At 45.5% G+C, this 13,335-nt stretch overlaps 1 long non-coding RNA gene across 1 annotated transcript; it reads right to left on the reverse strand.

The window, feature by feature from the left end:
• Positions 1-9,529: 9,529 nt before the first annotated feature.
• LOC129325874 (uncharacterized) lies at positions 9,530-10,341 on the reverse strand. The gene is made up of 2 exons (XR_008596679.1): positions 10,238-10,341; positions 9,530-9,980 (listed from the first exon to the last, which is right to left on the reverse strand). It is a non-coding gene; the product is annotated as an uncharacterized LOC129325874 (long non-coding RNA).
• Positions 10,342-13,335: the final 2,994 nt, after the last annotated feature.

Genomic DNA, 13,335 nt, shown 5'->3' on the forward strand with positions numbered 1-13,335 from the left:
AACTCCACCTGCGCCATGCTTGAGCGCTTGGTGGAGCAGAAGGCCGCACTCCACGCGTGGCTCTCCGAGAGCCGCAGTGCGAGTCAGGTGGGTGAGTTCAGCCGGGAGGATTGGCTCACCATCACCCAGACAGTGGAGGTCCTGAAGCCCTTCAAGGACTTCATTGTGGTGGTGAGAAGGCTGCAGCTTGGCATTGCTGCCAGGCTAACTCCTCTCACTAAGGAAGAGTCATACATGTTGGCGACCGTGTGTGACCCGCGCATAAAGGGCACTTTCGCCGAGCGGGACAGGAACCTCACCCAAGCCAGAGACGGGCTCTGCTCTTGGGTGAGGCGCAGGCAGACCACGAGGGGATGCCTGTCGACAGGGGGGACGCAAGAGGGGCCCTGCCGTGCGGGTCCCTCTGACGCCCCCTCTGCGCAGGCCCCCCCCCCGCAGCCACCACTGGAGTGCCGATGGAGATGGAGATGCTCCGGTGGGCCCTCGGCCCCTCTGGGGTCGTGAGGACCGTGAGAGAGGATCCGGCGGAGGCGATGGTCAGGGACTACCTTGCGGAGCCCTGCGAGTCGCTCTCCACCGATCCGCTCAGCTACTGGGCCAGCAAAGAGTCGGTCTGGCCGGACCTCTCCCTCGAGGCGCAGTGGCTGCTCTCATGCCCTCCGACGAGCGTGGAGAGCGAGTGCGTCTTTTCACATGCGGGCGACATTGTCGGCCCACATCGCACTCGCCTTCTCCCATGGAGAGTCGAGCAGTTGACCTTCCTGAAGGTCAACTCTCGCCTCTTCGATTTCTCAGGACTGGACTTCCAGAGTGACTGAGGTGAGCCCAACTTGTGGCCTGCATCCTCTGTGAGTTCAATCCTTTGGAATCGCGCTCTCCCCTGTATAAAACCCTGTATATACAGTTAAAACCGGCCAGTAGAGGGAGGGTGGTTAGGAACCAGTGGCAAAGGGAAAACTCCCAGCAATTTGAAAGCCCCCACCCCCAGGGTATTCAAAACATCTCCCATCACTGAGACAGACCCTGTGAGACCAAATTTATTCTGAAAAATAATGCCCCAGAAACATGGATTGCTACTGGAGGGAGAAACAGGTTAGATAGGGATTGCTTAGGTGGGGATTAGGGAATGGGAAAATATCAGATCCTGCAGTGAATGTTTAAAATGTTTTTATCAGCTGAAATCTTTGTAAAAAAAAATGAAGAAGAATTGTTGTACTGTTTTTTAAAAGTTGATGTACTGTTCATGTAAAAAAAAAGAAAAAAACCCCCAAAAATGTTGTGTTTCTGTTTTTTCAAAGTTGATGTTCTGTTCATGTAAAAAAAAGAAAAAAAAACCCAAAAATGTTGTGATTATGTTTTTTCAAAGTTGATGGAATGTTCATGTTTAAAAAAAAAACCAAAAAAAATGTTATTCTGTGTTTTCTGAGTTGATGGACTGTTCACGTTTTAAAAAAGAAAAAATCCATAAAAAAATTGTTGATGTTAATGTTGGGTTTGCATGGTCGGGGGATGCGGGAAGAGTGGTGGATGGGCACCGGCCAATGATGATCTCTCGCAGATGTTCCCAGGTAAATTCTGAGGCTGGTGTGGGGGTGGGGGGAGACCTCTGCAGAACTGCTCCAGAAATACCAGTGTCCAGTGCCTTGGAAGTGCCCAGTTCAGCTTTTTGTGTCTGAACTGAAAGCATAGCCACAGGAAATGACATAGGTTCTGCTGGACCCTGTTGCAGTGGTTCCCCCCCATTAAGTCGTTTTATGGAGGGTGAGTTGTATTAGGCTGGTAGTTATGATCATCTTGTCTAGTGTGGGCTTCTGTTTCCATGCCCTGTTGTGCCCGCTTACTATGCAACCTGTGGATATCTTCAAAACTTTACTGTTTGTCCATTTCAAAAGAAAAATTGTTTTTAAGATTCTCTGATGTGTAGTTAATTGTGTTGTGTTGTGCTGTGGGGGACAATAAGTGTAATATGTTGTGATTTGTTGACCACTTGTAATTTGAAAATGATAAAATAAAGTTTTTTTTAAACTTAATCATTGTGTGTCTGTGTTCCCTTCTTTGATGGGAGGTTGGTTCCCATTATAGGGAACAATGGGGCAGGCTGGCCAGCCTTCTCTGCAGGTGGTGGGGGGGTCAGGGGGGGTGGTTGTCTGTGTGCCAGGGCAGGTGCTCTTTCCCAGGGACGATTTGGCACTGCTACCATTGTGGCACCCCTTGTCTGTGCGGAATTGCCCTGGGGAAGAGAGTTTAGGGGTTCCCAAAAGGGGAGGGCAGGCCAGCCTGTTCCTGGGGTTATGGTGGGTGTGGGGCAGGTGGGGGTTGATTTGGGTCTGAGAGGGGCTGAGTGGAGGATTTGGGTCTGTGTGTGGCAGCTGGGGTGGGGGAACTGGGTTTGTGTGGGGCTGTGAGGGGTGGACTTTGGGGGCTGAGAGCACCTACTTGGGGAGGCCATGAAATGCCCCCCCCCAAGTGGGAGCAGGCTGAGCCTTGGTGGGGGGTGGGAGGAAGGGTGGGAGAAGGGCCCCAGAGGGTTGGGGTTTGCATGCAAAATGCCACCCCTGGCAACACAAGCCTCCCCCAGCTGTCAGTGGTAGAGATTAGAGCACCTACTTGGGGAGGCCATGAAATGGCCCCCCCAAGTGGGAGCAGGCTGAGCCTTGGTGGGGGGTGGGAGGAGGGGTGGGAGAAGGGCCCCTGAAGGTGAGGGGGCATTTTGCATGCAAAATGCCACCCCTGGCAAAGGAAGCCTGCTTCTTCATTTTTTCCCCATAGGAAATAATGAAGAAGATGAGCAGCATGCTAACAATATGCTGCTCCTTCGCTTTCTTATGGGAGGATGGGGGGACCTGCTTTGGGGGGCCATAACATGGCCCCCCAAAGTCCAATCTGTCTGAAACTTGGGTGGTTGTTAGAAATGGGTTAGCGGAAGCTCTCCACCAATTTTGGGCTGATTCGGTGGGAAAATGCCTCCTCCAGGCGTCCTGGAAGACGGAGGCATTTTCCCATAGAAAAAGCCGAAAGAAAGCCGAAAGAAAGCCGAAAGAGATTCTTGTTTCGGCTTTCGGCTTTAACGATAGAGATTCTTGTTTCGGCTAATGCCGAAACAAGAAAGCCGAAAGTTTTTTCCTTGCGCACCCCTAGAGCCAAGTACTGGAAAAATTCAAGGTGTACCTAGCAATGGTGCAGAACAGATTCCAGAGAAAACCAATGGCTATCCGCACAGACAATGGAGGCAAGTACGTGGGGAAGGAGATGACAAGCTTCCTAGCTGATGAAGGAATAGAGTATCACCCGACCGTGCCATACACCCCCGAACTCAACGGGATAGCGGAGAGGAAAAATCGTTCTCTCACAGAAATGTGCAGGAGCATGCTGCAAGAAGCACAGCTACCTCAAAAATATTGGGGAGAAGCTATCAACACTGCTGCCTATCTGCAGAACATGCTACCTACAAAGGGTGCAAGCAGCACACCATTTGAACTGTGGTACAACCGCAAGCCCAATGTAAGGCATCTGAGAGTGTTTGGATCAAAAGCCTACACTTATGTTCTGACGAAAAAGAGGTCTAAGATGGATCTCAGAACAGAAGAAGGCATATTTGTTGGATATGCACTGGGATGCAAGGGATATCGAATCCTCAACCCAGAGACAGACACGGTGAAGATCCGCCATGTGGTGTACATTGATGAAAAAGAGAAGGCAAGCAAGCCTGACACCAGAGAGTCTACACCAAAGGAAGCTGATGCAGCACAGCAGCCAGAAATTGTGCAACTCTGGGACTGACTGAGACGCAAGAGACACCTGCAGAGCCCACAGAAAGAGAAGGGGAAGCAGAGCCAAGTGTCAGACGCTCAGACAGAACAAACAAAGGAGTTCCTCCACTGAAATTCTCTTACCTGGCAAAAACAGAAGCTGTACCAGAACCTTCTAGTTGGGAAGACATAGAAGGAATGCCAACAAGAGAAGCAGCGAAATGGAGAAAAGCTGCAAAAGAGGAAATTGACTCTCTGATCCAGAACAAGACATGGATTCTCACAGAACTACCACCTGGAAAAAGGACAGTAGGATGCAAATGGATTTTCAAAACCAAACTTGATGCAGATGGAGAAGTACAAAAGTACAAAGCAAGACTAGTTGCAAAGGGATATTCCCAGAAGTATGGAGAAGACTATGATGAAACCTTTGCGCCAGTAGTGAAACACACTTCAGTAAGAACACTACTGAGCATAGCAGCCGCAAGGAAGATGCATGTGGAGCATCTGGATGTGAAAACTGCTTTTCTTCATGGAGAGCTGGAAGAAGATGTGTATATGACACAGCCTCCTGGATTTGAACAGTCCAAAGACAGAGGACTTGTATGCAAACTGCAGAAGAGCATTTATGGACTAAAACAGGCTGCAAGGGCCTGGAACCAGAAACTGAACCAAATGCTCATCAAGGAAGGATTCAAGCAAGGCGGGGCAGAACACTGCCTGTACTCAAGAAAGAAAGACAACAAATGGACTTTTATTCTGATTTATGTAGATGATATTCTCCTTTGTTATGAGGATCAACAAGATTGTGATGAAATAATTCAGCACCTGAACCAAGAGGTTGAAGTAAAGCGTCTTGGAAATGTCAGCTTTTACCTCGGAGTTCAAATAGAGCGAGAGGAAGATGGAAGCTATCTTCTCAATCAAAAGCAAAAGATCATGGATTTCCTAGACTACATGGATATGAAAGATGGAAAACCAACATGTACTCCAATGGAAACAGATTTCCTGAAACAAAGTGGAAACAATGAACCTCTGAGAAACATCAAAGTACACAGAGAAGCAATTGGAAAACTGTCTCCTATTGGGCAGCAGTTGGAATACTGTGCAGGAAAAGTGCATCACCAAGTGTGAATGACTGGCAAGCAGTCAAAAGACTGGCAAGATACCTGAGAGGTACTGCACAACTGAAGCTCAAGCTACCAGCAAGCGACAATCCCAGACTAGTGGGATTCATGGATGCTGACTGGGCAGAAGACATCACAGACAGAAAGTCTACCAGTGGACGAGTATTCTTTTATGGTGGAGGAGCAATCAGTTGGACAAGCAGAAAGCAAGACCTAGTAGCGGCATCGACTACAGAAGCTGAATACATATCAGCAGCAGAAGCATGCCAAGAACTCAAGTGGATTCTGCAACTATTAGAAGACTTTGGGATAAATGAACCCAAACCTATACAACTCTCTGAAGATAATCAATCTTGCATAAAGCTTGCAAATACAGAAAGAATTGGATCAAGAACCAAGCACATTGACATAAAGAATCACATTGTGAGAAATATGCAAGAAGAAGGGCTTGTTGAGCTACAGTACTGCCCTACAGAAGAAATGATAGCAGACATCCTCACCAAGCCACTTGCCAAAGAGAAATTTCAAAGTCTACGTGAAAGACTGAACTTTGTGGACTTTGTACACTAGACATTGAGAAGGGGTGTTAGAAATAACAATGTCTGGTGTACTGCAGCAGCAAGAAGTAAGAAGAGCCTACCATGCAGGGGGCAGCAAGGATCACTTAGTTAGGACAGTGAGAGTAGCACCTCTCTTGTTTCCTGGGGGTCATTTCCTTGTCTTGTCTCCTATTGGGCTAAACAGGGCAATATCCTGCTTCTTCTCTCTCTCTGCAAGATGTAGTCAGATAGCTAGGATCTATCTCTCCCTCTTTCCCTCAAGTATGTAACTTCCTCAAATAAAGCTTTTGCCTCTCTGACCAGCTCGGCGTTTAATTCCGCAGCGTTGTTTTACACTCGCTCTAACAAGGACAGGGGGCGGCCAGCCAGGCAAAAGGCAGCGCGGGGGCTGCGAGGCTGCCCACACTGCCGCCTGCACGCTCCAGCAGCTAGGAGCTGCTCCCGGCGCCCCCTCCCTGGCGGCGCCGGGGGCAGACTACCCCTCTGCCCCCCCCCGTAGATCCGGCCCTGTCATGGAATTGTTTTGCTAATTGCTCTGTTCTTAACTTCACCAACATTTGTTGCTCCACTGCTACTTTCAGCATGGGCACAGCAATTATAGAAAGGGATTTAGGGACATCATCATTGGTGCAAGGGCATAGGCACAGTTAAAGTAAAATCAGATGAAGTTTTTCATGTGGGCATCTTCAGGTGAATTAAAGATCCATGGCCACCTTTTTTTCTCATTTCATACTAGTGCAGGAAAACTGGGATATGACAAAGAGAACAGAGCACAACTTTGACTAATTTTGATTAATTGTGTACTTAGGCACACTCCCAAGTTATGCATATGGTTCTCCACTCCTCAATTTTATTCTGCAATAAAGATTATGCTAAAAGAGAATGAATTTGTAGCTTTCAGCCAAAATGCCTCCAACTTACTTATTTGCAGTTGGGGTTGTCAACCTTTTAAATAAGGTTCAGTTGAAATATCACCTGGCCTATAACCAATTAATGAATTTCATCCAAATAAATCTGCATGTGAAAGGAAAGAATTTATAATTTAATGAACAAAAGCTGCCATTCATCATTAGAAAGAAAGGCAATCATCACTATTTTCTTCATTGCACATAAGAGAAATACAGTTGAATCAAAATATTGTTAGTCAAGGTTGTATGTCGGGATAGTTCCAGTCCAAATATATATCCAAAAATAATTTATTGGTATTTTCAGATATATTTGGATATCTGGACAGTACTCAGTATTTTTCAAGATGCCAATAAATGGGTCCTGAAAAATTCGAGAAATATTCATGGTTAGCTTTTTAAGGCTCCTGGGACTGTTTTTCTTCAACTTTATGGTGTCTGTGTCAGTGTCTTCTTGGCAGGTCTTGGTACTGGCCTGCCAGGTTGTTTTGGCTTTGCTTAAGTTGTATTCTCTAGTTTAACTCTGGTGGTGTTGAGCTTGCCACATTGGCCCATGTTTCTGCTGAGATTCTCTGGCTTGACGTTGGTTCTGTTGGACTTGGTTCTTCTTACATTTGGAGGCTTTTGGACAGTGGTTACTCTTCTGTGTTAGCTATTGGTTTCTTTGCCCTAAAGAAAGCATAGAACTTTATTCCTCATACGAAACAATGGAGACAAGTAGGATTGCTGGAGGCACCGTGTTCAGCAGCCCGTAGATTTGGATTTCCAATCTGCTTGAAACTTGGTGGGCTTTAATGGAATGGCAGAACTAGGATCCCTGCAATTCTGTTGTCATTTGCTTGAAAAACAGCACCTCCACTCCTACAAACATTCCCCCAATAGGGAATAACAGACATGGAAAATTTCAGGATTCTGGAAAAAAATGAAATCCAAATACTGGAATAGTACTGGAGGACCTGAATAACCCAGAAAATCAGAATCTGTACGTTTCACAAAACCTAAATCCTGAAAATACTGTGTTTTTTTTCAGGTGAACATCCCTAGTTTCAGGGAATAAACAAGTGTGTCCTTAGGTTTGCCAATACTGCTTACAATTGCTCCTGGTTTCAGAACTGCACATTTATTGTGTTATATGGATCAATTGTCAATATAGTTTTGTATATTCATATGTAAATTTAGTTGATTAACCTAGAGATTAAAACAATTAAACCTTGCGTGCCTATAGAAAATGGCTATATATTTCAGTACATGCTTCACTGATTACGTTAAGCCTACTCCGTTGCATTATTTATCCCCACCACCGCAATAAACCTTTGTGAAGAGGAGGTTTATTTCTTAAAAACACACAAATATCACATTTCTCCTGAGACTGAAGGCAGTTAGTAGATTGAAGGGGCCTGAAGGCTTGAATTCCTTATTCTCTTCTGCATTGTGCAGGGGGTTGGACTAGATGACCCTAGAGGTCCCTTCCAACCCTATGATTCTATGATTCCAACATGGTCCCAATCTGAATCATATCTGTGCAGGTTATTTTTATAGACTGACATTGATCCATGATGTTCAGCATTTCTGTGTAGACCATTAAGCTATCCCAGGGCTGTGCAATCAGTCATATAATCTGCAGTTTGCCATGATCTAAGATGGATTCTCTTATTATATGCCTTTACCTCTTGGAGGATATGTCCATCAATGGCTATTAGCCATGATGACTAATGGGAATTTCCATGTCTAGAGGCAGTAAATCTCTGAATATCAGTTCTACAAGGCCTCTTTGCTTTGTTTATTAGCCCTACAGGGCATCTGGTTGGCCATTGTTTGAAACAGGATGCTGGGCTTGAAAGATAAAGGGAGACAGATGAATCTCCCTGGGGAGGGAGTTCCAATCAATCAATCGTTGTGTAGGCCCCAGAAACCTAATTTAAGGATTCCATGTTTGGGCTGTTAGCAGAGTCTATCGTCGTATAGGAAGTGTGATTATAGGTGGTTGTGAGCTCGTTCTGCTGGCTGGTGTGTGTGCAGGAATGAAAATATTATTGTATGTATGTATGTATGTATGTATGTATGTATGTATGTATGTATGTATTCGATTTATATTCCTCCTCCCCCACATCAGCAGGCTCAGAGCAGATTCCAATTAATACAATAATGTAAAATACAAATAACTTTAAAACCAATAAAACATCTTAAATATTTTAAAAAGAACACACACAAGCAATATAGCAGCAGATTTTAAAATAATAAAAGCATACACGGTTTATATTTAGAAAAGAAATAAGAATTCTTTATTGCGGGAACTCCATACTTTGATAGGAAAGGAGGAGAGACAGATCATAAGATACCTATTTAGTCTAAAGATGGGCATGGATGGCAGGGCAAGGCCTGCATCCATGCTGCCAAGATGGAGGGAGGAGAAGGAGAGAGGTGTTGCCTGGAACAAAGCCAGGAAGAGAAGGAGGGAGAGGGAGGAAGTCAGGAGGAGGAAATCCTGAGATTAGCAGTCTGCATATTAAAGGACAGTCAGAGCAGTAAACAATAGTAAACAGTAAACAGTAAACCTCCTATCTTTCTAACTCTTTGGTTTGTCCCCCTCTGAAACCTGAGGAGAGAGATCCTCCTCTTCCAACACAAAGTTTCAGCACCATGACCAAGAGGCTTTTTATCAGGTTGCCATCTATCTAGTCTCAAATGATGAGGACACTCTAAGCAGGATCTCTGAAGATGACTGGAGTGGATGGGTAAGTTCATATGGGAGAAGGTGGTTCTTAAGGCATGCTGGCCCAAGACTGTATAGGGCTTTAAAGGTCCATACCAGCATCTTAAATTAAATCTGGAAGCAACTTAAGAGCTAATGTAGGTGGAACAAAACTGGAGTGATATGAGTGTTTGGCCACAGTATTTCATGCCAATTATACACTCTGGACAATGTTTGAGGGCAGCCATTGTCACAGCAGGTAGGGAGGATACACATGAGATTATAGGAGGAGCTCCCTCTTCTCCTTTCCTCTCTTCCCACCAGGTATTTTCAGTCACCCTTCTCTCATTCACCAGTGACTTGGGATACCGGTTGGGCTCTGAGTGCAAGAAGAGTGCAAGAAGTGTGCAAGAGTGTCAGTGCTCCTAGCGTCCTCCTCCCCCCTTTTGTCCTGTTGTTAGACAGGAGATTGTAGAGAATGCATGGAAGAAATGAGTTCTTGCAAGAGAAATATCTTTATTCACTATAACACAGCTTTACACTCTAAAGCACACATACATAGGGAAAAGGAATATCATGGCATATCATGGCACTGTTGCAGAACCAAGAAAGAAAAATTTTAAAAACTTGAGGCTGTATGCTTTACAGACACAGATGTTACTTGGTATCCCCTCCTTGGGATGGACACAAGCCCATTGGTACTTATGAAATAGTGGCAGATATTCTTTCCTTTGTCCCTCATCTGGCTTCAGCAATGCTGACAGGGTGTCCAAATATTTTAACCCTTCTGCCCCAGATGCGTGGGTTTCCCAGTCCTGAGTTTGGGAGGTGATGCCTTTGTAGGTCACTTGGCACTCTTTTCTCCAATCAACCTGGAGCACATCTCCCTCCTTTATTGCTCCACTCAGGTCATCCAAACAGCTGTCCATCTTGTTCCTTGTTTCTTCCTAGAGAAAAAAGGGAAAACACCACTGTAACAATCTAACTGCTTGCACACTTTACTCACAGTTCAACTTTTTAAACAAACCAATAGAATATATAACCACATGTCAGTGCCTGTTCATATACAAGTCAGGTAACAACACTCTTCCAGATACATAGTCATAAGAGGATCGCCTGTATTATAATTCTTAAGTATGTATAATTCTATTAATCAGTCCATTTGAGAGAAGCCTTTGGATGATATAACTAGTGGACATGACACCTGTGTTCATATGAAAGGAGTTGCAGACATGTTCTTGAGAAAGCAGTGGGAAACGAGGCAACAAGAAGCCAGGCCCCTCATCAGACGGTATCTGGAATGATGGATTTCTCCTGCAAAAAACAAATTACAAGGTATTTTGCACTCCCTTGAAACAACAGCCCTATGTAAAGTGCATTGCAGTAATCTAATCTAGATGTTACCAGAGCATGCACCACAGTAGGAAGATCTTTCCACCCAGGAAGAGCCGCTGCTGGCTTGCCAGCCGGAGCTGCAGCCCTAAGCTATCCAGTAGGAGGCCAAGGTCCAGCTGCACCTCTAAGCTACAAGTCTGATCCTTTATGAAGAGTGCAATCCCATCCAGAACAGTTCCTGGCTTAGACCTAGCCCCCACCAGTAGCACCTCTTTGTCAGGATTTCAACCTGTTAGCCCTCATTTATCCCAAAACAGCCCCCAGGCATCTGTTCATGGTTTCCACAGTTTCCCTGGGATCTGCTGGAAGTGTGAGATTGAGCTGAATGTCATCAACATAGTTGTGGTTGATCAGCCTAATCTCTGAATGACCTCTCCCAGTAGATATGAAAAAGCACAGGGGGAGGGGAGATGATGGAACCTTCCTGGACTCCAGAGGCCAAGTGGCAGTCCCCCAGCACCACACTCTGAACTGGATCTTCAAGGACCAAAACCACCACAAAACAACACCTCCCAGTCCCAGCTCCAACACTGAAAGACAGTCCAGAAGGATACCATGATTGACATCCACATCCTTGGACTGAACATCTGAAAGGTATCCCACACAACTGAGCAATTCGGCACCCTGGGGCCATCCAGTCCAGACTACTAGTGCAGAGTCCAAATTGAAACAAATGTGAGAAATTTTGTCCACAAACCGTTTAGCAAAATAATCACAGAGGGCTGCGGAGCAGTCCCCTCCTCCTGTAGAACAGAACCCAATAGACACCGACCTGACCACTCAGAAGAGTTCTGCAGGTCTATACTGCGGAATGCAATGGTGGCGCAGAAATATAGTTTCTTTGCCACCATCACTGCCACAGGGTAGGCTTTAAAATGAGCTCTAGCCTGTGCCTTGTCCGATTTGTCCTGAGTCTTTCTCTGCTGTTGCTCTAGCCCTCTCCCTTGTCTTTTCATTATCCAGAGCCCCTCAGGTATCCAAAGGGCAGCCTTGGTTCTTTGGCCTGAGAGAGGGCACCTGGGAGCATGCATGACAATTGCCCAGGTCATGGACTCATTCCAGAGGTCACCCAGAATGACGATTGGAGCTCCAATCATATCAACCATATTTACTTTATAAAAATGCCCTTCTGCACAATTCCACTTTACCATATCCCTGTTCCCTTCATAAAAATGCTGTCCTGAACAGTACTTTTTTTACACATTCTGTGAAATGATAGCTGCGCGGGAGCCTTCCTGACCTTGTCAGGAACCTTTCTATTACTTCATTCTCCTGCATGTGTGAACCAGGCCTGAGACATTTAATTAGCTTATGAGACAAGACTGAAAATTATCTCAAGATGGCAACACATAAATTTTCTGATTTAAAAAATTTATGCCACATTCAGGACATCAAAGTTTCCATTTCAGTTTTGGCTTCTGGGGTTCTGGAATCATCCTGTTTCATTAGTAGTTTGTTTTGGTTCTGCTGGTCACAGCTCAGAACTGATCTGCTTGGTTTTTTTGTTTTGGTTCATTGCTCGTGCGCATGTGCAAACAGATGCAGATCTTTTCAGGGGGTTGGGGGAATGAGGCTCTCTTTTCACTCTTAACCAAAAGCAGCATCAACCATTAGTACCCCTCCTAGTCTAAACAATTGATCCACTGAGTTTTTCCTCAAGCACAATAACACACACATGGAAGAACAATGGACCCATAGTAGGTGAGTATTAGTTGGTGGCACAAGGGGGCGTTCCCAAATAGGAGAGTGCTGCAACCAGTGCAAAAAACAAGCCTACTTCATGTTCAATTTTTTCTTCTTCTATAGTTCTAGTAACTTATTACTAGAGGTGGGCATGATCCAAAAAAAAATACTGATCAAGCTGATCATGGATCCGTGCGGGCGATGACCCCAGATCACTGATCCACCCTGAACAAGTCCCGTTTCCAATCGGGGATTGGAGAGGCCAAAGCGGAGGGGCACCCCCCCACACACACACACTTAGAGCAGAGGGGGGGGTAAGTTTTTAACCCGGCGACGAGCCGCCTCCCCTCAGTGAGGGGACGTTTTCACACACACACACACACACACACACACACACACACACACACACACACACACACACACACACACACTTAGAGCAGGGGGGAGTTTTTAACCAGCGACGAGCCGCCTCCCCTCAGGGAGGGGACGTTTTCACACGCACGCACGCACGCACGCACGCACTTAGAGCAGGGGGGGAGTTTTTAACCCATCCCTGCCTCTCCAAATAGAGAGAGAGACACCTTGTCAACATGTATCAGCCAGCTTTTAAAAAAAATCGCAGGGATAGAATCCTCCATTCCTCCCCACCCAGTTTTAAAAGCAAGCAGCCAGTCTTCCAAAAGCATATTTTAAACAGGAAGAAAGTAAAACCAGGACCCAAACGGATCCTTGCAGATCCTATGGTTTTTTAAATAGGAAAAACACAAACAAACCATCAAATCACATATCACAGCCAGGTCCACAGACTGAAATATAAAAAACACAGATCCAAAAATATTTGGCGCTGCCACAGTGAAAAAACATGAATCTGAGACACGGATCCTCATGAATTCATATAATTTTTACATTGAAACAAAACAAAAAGGCTGTCATATTTTAGATCTTTTGGTCCTGTTTGTGGCATTGGACATGATCTGGTTTTGTATGGTGGATTTTGGGTGGCCCCATGTAAAAATCAGGAGGATCCATGAGGATCCGTGCTTTTGAACCATGTTTTTGCACCGTGGCGCTGCCACAAAGCAGTGGATGAATGATTTTTTTGGTCCCATTTGTGGCTATGGACATGATCTGGTTTTGTATGGTGGATTTTGGGTGACCCCATGTAAAAAGCAGGAGGATCCATGAGGATACGTGCTTTTGAACCATGTTTTTGCGCCGTGGCGC

Source organism: Eublepharis macularius, chromosome 3 (assembly GCF_028583425.1).
Source record: "Eublepharis macularius isolate TG4126 chromosome 3, MPM_Emac_v1.0, whole genome shotgun sequence".
In the NCBI taxonomy this organism is placed as follows: Eukaryota; Metazoa; Chordata; class Lepidosauria; order Squamata; family Eublepharidae; genus Eublepharis; species Eublepharis macularius.